Source organism: Camelina sativa, chromosome 20 (genome assembly GCF_030686135.1).
Source record: "Camelina sativa cultivar CO46 ecotype springtype chromosome 20, ASM3068613v1".
NCBI classification, from domain to species: Eukaryota; Viridiplantae; Streptophyta; class Magnoliopsida; order Brassicales; family Brassicaceae; genus Camelina; species Camelina sativa.
In genome coordinates, this window is record NC_141899.1 from 27,299,600 (window position 1) to 27,307,345 (window position 7,746).

General features: G+C 44.4%; 1 non-coding gene across 1 annotated transcript; it reads left to right on the forward strand.

Annotated features, from left to right (window-relative positions):
- Positions 1–6,587: 6,587 nt before the first annotated feature.
- Positions 6,588–6,694, forward strand: LOC147919448 (small nucleolar RNA R71). Its single transcript, XR_015594191.1, has one exon. It is a non-coding gene; the product is annotated as a small nucleolar RNA R71 (small nucleolar RNA).
- Positions 6,695–7,746: the final 1,052 nt, after the last annotated feature.

A 7,746-nucleotide genomic window follows, 5' to 3' on the forward strand; every position in this document is an offset into this window, starting at 1 on the left:
GACCTGCCCGATGGTCTACTCGATGGGGTACACGAGTGTGAAGTCGGGTTACTCCTTGGGTGGATCTTCGGGTTGTTCCTCGCGCTCTTGGATCCTCTTCGATCGTGTTGGGGTTCGGACTTGTTCTTGTAGCTCGATGGCTCCTTCGGGTACATGCTCGAGTTGTCCTTATTTTTCCCCATTTTTGGCTTTAGCACCTGTTTTCATCCAAAATATGCAAATGCAGAAATGCAACACCCTAAATGCTCTAAAAGTTGATTCTTGCAGTAAATGACCTAAAAATGCTAAGTTAGATTTATGAACAATGCAAAAGATGGACAAAAAAGGATGCTAAAAACATGTAAATTAGATTGTTATCAGACCCCCAAACTTAAATCTTGCTAGTCCTCTAGCAAGGAAGTAAGAGGGTACGGTTTGAAAGTGGGGACTCATAACCTTAAGATGCTAACCGAAGGATTCAAGCTATAGTCCTTAAAGATAGTTTAATGGTGCTAAGATCAATCAACATACTTACAAATATTTTTCTATGCTTATTACCATGCATCGATCTAGCTCAACCTCCAACTAAAGATAAGGAACATCTCTTTCACATTTAATTAAGTATTTGGCGAATTCTTGCAAATGGAAGGTGAATCAAGCTCAATCGGTTTCAAGGGTAAGGCTTTTTGGTAAGGTGGTTTCAAACAAATTCTTTAGGTGGTTTTCTCTCGAAAAAAATGGAGTGCTAGACAGTCGTGAAAACTATCTAAGACTGAGAACAATTTGGGCATACAAAGCTTAACTCTTGATGATCTACCCTTTTCTCAATCACTCTTTTTTTTTTTTAATTTAAACCCTCTAGAATTAAACTACCCACATCCTTGATTTTAACTCCTTTTTTTTACTCCCTAAGGTTTAGACTTTTCGACTTTGAATTTCTAGCTCTTTCTCTTTTCTCTCTTTTTTTTTCTTTTTCTTTGCTAAACTCCTAATATAAATATATATATATCCTTTTCTTTCTTTCTAGGAGACTATAGCAAGAATTTTTTTTCTCTTTTTTTATTTTTTACTTAGAGACTTAGAGCTAATTAATTCTAAACTTAGGGACTTTCTTCTCTTTTTTTTTATTCCACAACCCAACCCCAAATAAACATTCTAACCACCTATCTTTCAAAACCGAATCTATTAGCTAGTTCAAATCTAACTTAGCTAAATCAAGAGGCAGTTCTTTGTCGTTCTCAATACTCTCAAGGTTTCACAACCTATAGCACAATGAAAGAGGCCTCACTCAACAATTCACAACAAGGTTTGAAAGAAAGGTTTGGGTTCAAGGGTAGGACAATTGACGGGTTAAACGAAAAGATTCGTAAAAAGTGGAGTGCTAGCCCAAGTTTTAGAGTTACCATGAGCAAGTATTCAAGTTCCATAAGCAAGACAATTAAAGTTCAAATTAAATCCAATAATATAGAGATGTTCTAATGTTCAAGCAAGTGGAGGAAGCATTCAATCGACACAAAGGTTCTAAGCAAAGAATTTTCATTTTTTTCCAAAGATTGATCTAGCAACAATGAACTGTGACTAAGGGCTATAGCTTCAATCCTAAGGTTTGATTTTTACACAAGGTGGTTTTAGTCATTGTCCCCTAAGATGCATATGCAACAATCCTATATGAAACAAACTAGACTCAATCCTATTATGTAAATGCAACTACATGAACACTCTTTTTTTTTTTCAAAATTTTTCAAATTGTTTGGGTTTTTTAATGCTCATAAATGCAGACTCAAATGAATAAAACTTGCATGCAAAAATTTGAAATAATAAAAATAAGAAAATAAAACACAATGTTAAATACATTCTAGGACTCTCCCCCAAACTTAAATTACATAGTCCTTGTGTAAATACAAGTTCGAAAAGAATCCAAGAATCACACAAAATTAATGAAACTAAATGCAATGATATATACAAGGTTGGATGAAATTGGTACCTCATGGGTTGGAGAAGAAGGAGGTTGCAGCAGCCTCCATACTTGCCAACGTGTAGCCAGGGTCATCGCCGGCTTCAGCAGGAGCCGGTGTTTGCTCTTCAGAGAGCTCAGTAATGTGCACAGACGACTTACTCGAACCAGCATCCGAGGTGTTGATCGAGGGTGGGATCGCGTAGCTCATCGGTTAGGGCATCGGGTAGTAGGATGGAAATGGAGGAAGAGGTCCAAAATGATCATCCGTGTATCCACTCGCAGGGTGCATCGTGTACGGCATCTTAAATGGCATCTGGTATGGTGGAGGGAAAAGTCCAGCATAATCACCTGATTGGGTGCTCGATGGGTGCATTGGATAGTGCATCGTGTACCCCATCGGGTTGGGTGTCGGGTAGGCGTCAGAGTGGCTTCTCCTCGATGCTTCTGGTCGGGTGATGTCCTCCTCAGCTCGGGGCTCATATGATGATGCTCTTTGAGGTTCCAGAGGTGGCAGTCCTCGAGTTCCTCCTAGCGGTCCGCTTCTCCCCATCCATGTAGGCGCTTGTGCCGAGGTAGGAGCTGAGGCACAGCTTGCCTTGTCTTGCAACTCCTTGATTTGACCTCCCATTATTTTCACCGAACCGGCAAGATCCTTCACCTTCTTCACCAAGAACATGCTCATCTTCTTCAGCCACCCTAATTCTCTTGTGAGCTTCCCTCACTCCAACCGGTTGCTTTTGAGAGCATACATACTCCTCAAAATCAAACTCCTCCGAGCTATCTCCTCCTTGTCTCTGCCCAGTTTCCTCTCTCTTCTCAGCTTCGGACTCCTCCTCCGGGTTGTACAGCTCTTCCAATGGTGGTGCGAAGTCAATGTTGTTTCCTAGCCGAACCTTGGTGCATATGACATTGGGTAAAACCATTTGAGCAGCTCCGGCGGTTGGATGGACAAACTTGAACAGCGTCATGTCATTAGGCCTCTCATAGGCCAAAAAACTCGCCAGCACGAGGTAGTCTGCATCCAGCCACCTTGGTTCATGCACAATTCCCTTCAAAGGCACATCGCATGCCACTAGGATCGGTGTGAATAGTCCCCCAACAGAGATCTCTCCGCCTCCTTCTCTCCTTTTCACGGCCCACGATTTCAAGTATAGGAATTGATCGAGTAGCACAAACAACATACTAGTATCAGCAATATCTCCTACTAGCAGTGTTCCATCCCAAGCACTATCCAAAACTCCACATAGTGCAACATCTAACAACTGAAGCTCATGGTCGCTCACATTCCCAGTCTCTTTTCTAGCAAAAAGAGTGCATGCGAGGGACTTGTGAAAATACCTCAAAACAAGGCTCCTTATTTGAGCTGATTTGGAGCTTGTGGACTTGTAGGGGTGCTTGTCTCCTGTTGTCAGCCATAAGGACCTCATCTCCTCCTTGCTGACCTCCATACCTTCTCCACTACCAGCTTTGAAGCCATATAGCTTCTCCATCTCCTTGAAACTGAGTCGGTAGTCCTTGTTCCTCACAGAGAAGGTGATGAACCTGATCCCCCCATCGGGTAGTAGGGTCGGGTGGTCCTCGAAATAGTGCAGCTTCAAGGTTGAAAGGAAGTGGACCGTCTCCTCCTCATATGCTTCTAGGTTGGATCGCATCATCTGGCCCAGGTGGCACATATCGAACAGAAATTCTACATCTCTAGCGATTCCCAATTGCTTCATAGTCTGACGGTGAGGGTATCGGGTACCAACAAAGCTCATCTTCCGGAAGACCTTGAATAGTCTTTCCGGAGTGTCTACTTCCTTTTGCTTCCGCCTCCGCGAGGCTTGGCGGGTTCTCTCTCTCTGCACCTCTTCTCTTTCTCTTTCCTCTTCCTCGGCGTGTTGATCCTCTTCCTCAACTGCTCTCTCAACCACTCTCTCAGCCTTCTCCGAAGCCGGTCTCTTCCCCCTTGCAATTGTGGCTCTGCTCCTCGATCGAGAGGTTTGGATCTCACCTTGTTCTTCTTCTCCAGCATCAGAATCGACCTCCATAGGGTCGGTAAGGGTCTTCTCGGACGTAGACAGGTCCCTACGTCGAGGAGAACAGCGGACAGCACTCGCCATTGGACTCGGTGAGCGAACTCGGTGGCCTACTCGATTGGTTACACGAGCATCAGGTCGGGTGGTGGATCGGGTTATGCATCGGGTTGGGGAGGCTAAACGTCCACCCAACGGTTGGGAATGTGGAACGTTTCCTCTTCCTTGAGATTCTCGAACTTCGGCGGCATCTCCTCCAGTTGTAGTAGCGGCGGAGGTGGATCTTCTTCCCTTCCTTTGGTAGGTTCTAGCGGTTGGCTCCATGTCGATTCCTTGAGAAGAAAAAGAAAGGATAGTTCTTGAGGTTAATAGGGTTAGTCTCCAAAGAAAATCGAATAAGCTTGGAATCGAGAGAGAAGAATAGAAACTTATGGAAAACCAAAAGCTTAAGAGTTTAGGAGGGTCCTATCGGTGATGAAGAGGGAGAAGGGTTCGACTCCCTTAAATAGGCTAGGGTTTCGGTTGGTGGGCTTCACCGAGAGTGGGCTTCCTTGCTACATTAAAACAAATAAACTAAAATTAAAAGATACCTTTGGGACTTCCTCCCAAGTGAGCTTGTTTAAAGTCACTAAGCTTGACTCTTCATACTCCTTAAGCATGTGATCCATGTGGAAGAGGTTCTGGAATCCTCTCCACTACAGCAGGCTGGTTCAAAAGGTCTGCTAGATTTTGTCCAGGTTCCATGGCAAATGTGGTTTTGACCTCTTCAAGATGTTGCATTTTCCTTTGTTTGGTCTTGGTGGAAAAAGCTTGACCATCAATGGTTGGCCTCTTAACCCCTTTCTTCACATCAAACTCCATCTTCAAGTGCTCACCATGCTCTATCTTGATCTTGCCTTGTTTCACTTTGATCACAACACCAACTGTTGCCAAGAATGGTATTCCTAGAATCAGTGGATCATCTGGTTCCTTATCCATATCCAGGATCATGAAGTCGGTAGGCACTTCCAGTCTCCCAATCCTTAGAGGCAGATTCTCCAGAATACCAATCGGATGCCTCACTGTTCTATCGGCTAGAACCAAATACAATTTACTTGGTTTGAAATCAGTGAATCCCAGCTTGTTAGCAACTGAAAGTGGTATAATGCTGAACGAAGCTCCAAGGTCACACAAACAGCTCTTGAAGATCCGAAGTCCTATCAAACACGGCAAGGTGAAAGAGCCAGGATCTTCAAGTTTTTCCTCAATTCTCACCTCAGGATCCAAGCAAACTCCACTGGATCCAAGCAAACTCCACTTCTCAGAATCTCAAATCCGATCTCCTTGACAGCTTCCTTAACCTCGTCCTCCAGTCTAGCTGCTTCCTTTGCAGCTTCCTGCTGAAGTTCATGTGGGGGCATAAGCTTAGGTGGTGGAGCTTTGCGCTTAGCCATTCCCTCTGCAAGCGCCTTCAGCTGGATGTCAAGTGCAGCATTGAACCTTTCCTCTAACTCCCCTCCTACCAGTGCAGGTGGTTGAGGCTGATCTTCCTTCTCAACTTCTACTCGATGCTTCATCCGATCAACACCATCGTGTAGGTCATCGGGTTCCACTTCGGGTTGTTCTTTAGTTTGTGATTCTTGAACCAGTGCTCGATCATCAACTCGATCAGTCTCTTCGGGTGAAGGCTCGGGTTCATACTCGGATATATAGTAGGTGGCCTCATTTTTCATTGGGTTGTCCACATCCTCCCCATCTTGATCATCACTGTCCCCAATGAGGTAATCCTCATAGTCATCATCAAGGAAAATGGCCTGAGCAGTCGCATAATCCTTGGGGTTTTGAACAGCTTTTCCTTGGAGTTGATTGATCTTTGGTGCTGGTTGATTGTTGTGGTGGCCTTCCAGGTATCGAACCTTTGTGTTGAGTGATTCGTACTTGGCATTGAGGTCATTGTATCCTGAGTCGATCTTGTTGCTCATCTCTGCGAACCGTTTCGCGATGTCCATAGAAGCTGTAGCATGTTGCTGAATCATTTTCTGGATGAGACCTCGTAATTCGGCTTCTTGTGATTGGTTTGGTGGACCTTGGTGTTGTTGGAATCCAGGTGGTTTGTTGTAGGTCCCTGTGTATTGCTGCTTAGGTGCATAGCCTTGGTTGTACTGGACAAAAGGCTTCTGTTGGGTCTGGTTCCCTTGAACTGCAGATGGGTAAGTTTGGTCTTGAGGATTCGGAACATTCGGGTTCCGATAAGACAGATTCGGATTCGGCTTGAAGTTGTTGTACCCTCTGTTGTACCCTCCTTGGTTGTTGATGTAGTTAACATCCTCTTGCTGCATAGTCTCCCCATCTTTTGTTGAAACTGCTCTTCCACAGATATAGCATGAACATGCTTCTGCTGGTTAAGGAGCTGATCGAGCTTGTCATTGAGGGCTTTCATGTCCCTCTTATACTTGGCATCTTCCTCTCCTGTAGATCGCACAGAGCGATCATATTCCTCATTGTAGTTTCTGTCAGATTGAGCCAAGTTCTCAACTAGGTCCCAACCTTCATCAACATCCTTGTTGAGGAAGTTACCATTACTTGCTGTGTCCAGCAACATCCGTATCTTGGGGACCACTCCTCTGTATAGTGTGCTCAGCAATGAAGCATTACAGAAGCCGTGATGTGGAAATCGAGTAGTGTACCCCTTGAAACGTTCCCAAGCTTCATTGAACGTTTCATTACTCTTCTGTACAAAGCCGGAAATTTCATTTTGCAGCCTTGCGGTTCTGGAGTTGGAGAAGAATTTGGCTAGGAATGCCTTCTTGCACGCTTCCCAAGTGGTGATGGACTCCTTAGGGAGCGATTTCTCCCAGATGTGTGCCTTATCTCCCAAAGAGAATGGGAAAAGCCTGAGCTTGAATCCATCTTCACTGACTCCATTTACCTTAGTGAGGCTACAGAGCCTATCAAATTCATCCAGATGATTTAATGGGTCCTCCATTGGCAGTCCATGAAACTTGTTGCTCTGTATCATCTGGATGAGACTACTCTTGATCTCAAAATTGTTGTTCTGCACAGCTGGTGGCACAATGCCATTCCTCTGAGTGTGAGTAGTCGGAGCATCTCCTGCTCCTATGTTGGTCCTTGCTTCAGGAGCTGGTGGACCGTTCTGATTATTCATCGTCTCCTCAATGATTGCTGGTTCCGGTTGAACTTGTTGTTGTCTTAGTAGCCGAGGTCTGTCGATGTTGTCGATGAAAGGACTCAGGTTCTGGCTACCTCTGGATCGTGTTTGCATGCACATGTATGTATCCGAGTGTGTACACGAGGATCAACTCGATCCAGATGATCGAGTGACGGGTCGGGTGGGTGCTCGGGTTGTACATGATATTCAAAACAAACAAAAGCGAAAGCAAACAAGTCAGTATCCGAAACAAATATAAACAAACGAACTCGATCTAGCAAGTCCTGAAATCCTAAACGTAGCAAAATTAAAACAACCAAATGGCAATGGCGCCAAATTGATAGATATGTTTTCACCCAGGGTATCAATCCCCTATGAAGTTGTAGTACAAAGGGTTATCAATCCAAATGGTTGTGTATTGCTAGCAAGAAGGATATGATCAGTATAATACAAGTCAAGCCACGCAATTAAGGTTTGCGTTCCAACAGTCCTAAGCACTCGATGCAAGCAATCGAGTACAGGATCGAGTGGGGGTGATCGAGTATGCAAGTAAGTTATGAACAGATCGAGGTATTACTCGATGCAGGTTATCATGTACCTGATCGGGTAAGTGGTCGAGTAAGTAAAGAAAATGTAAACAAATAAAA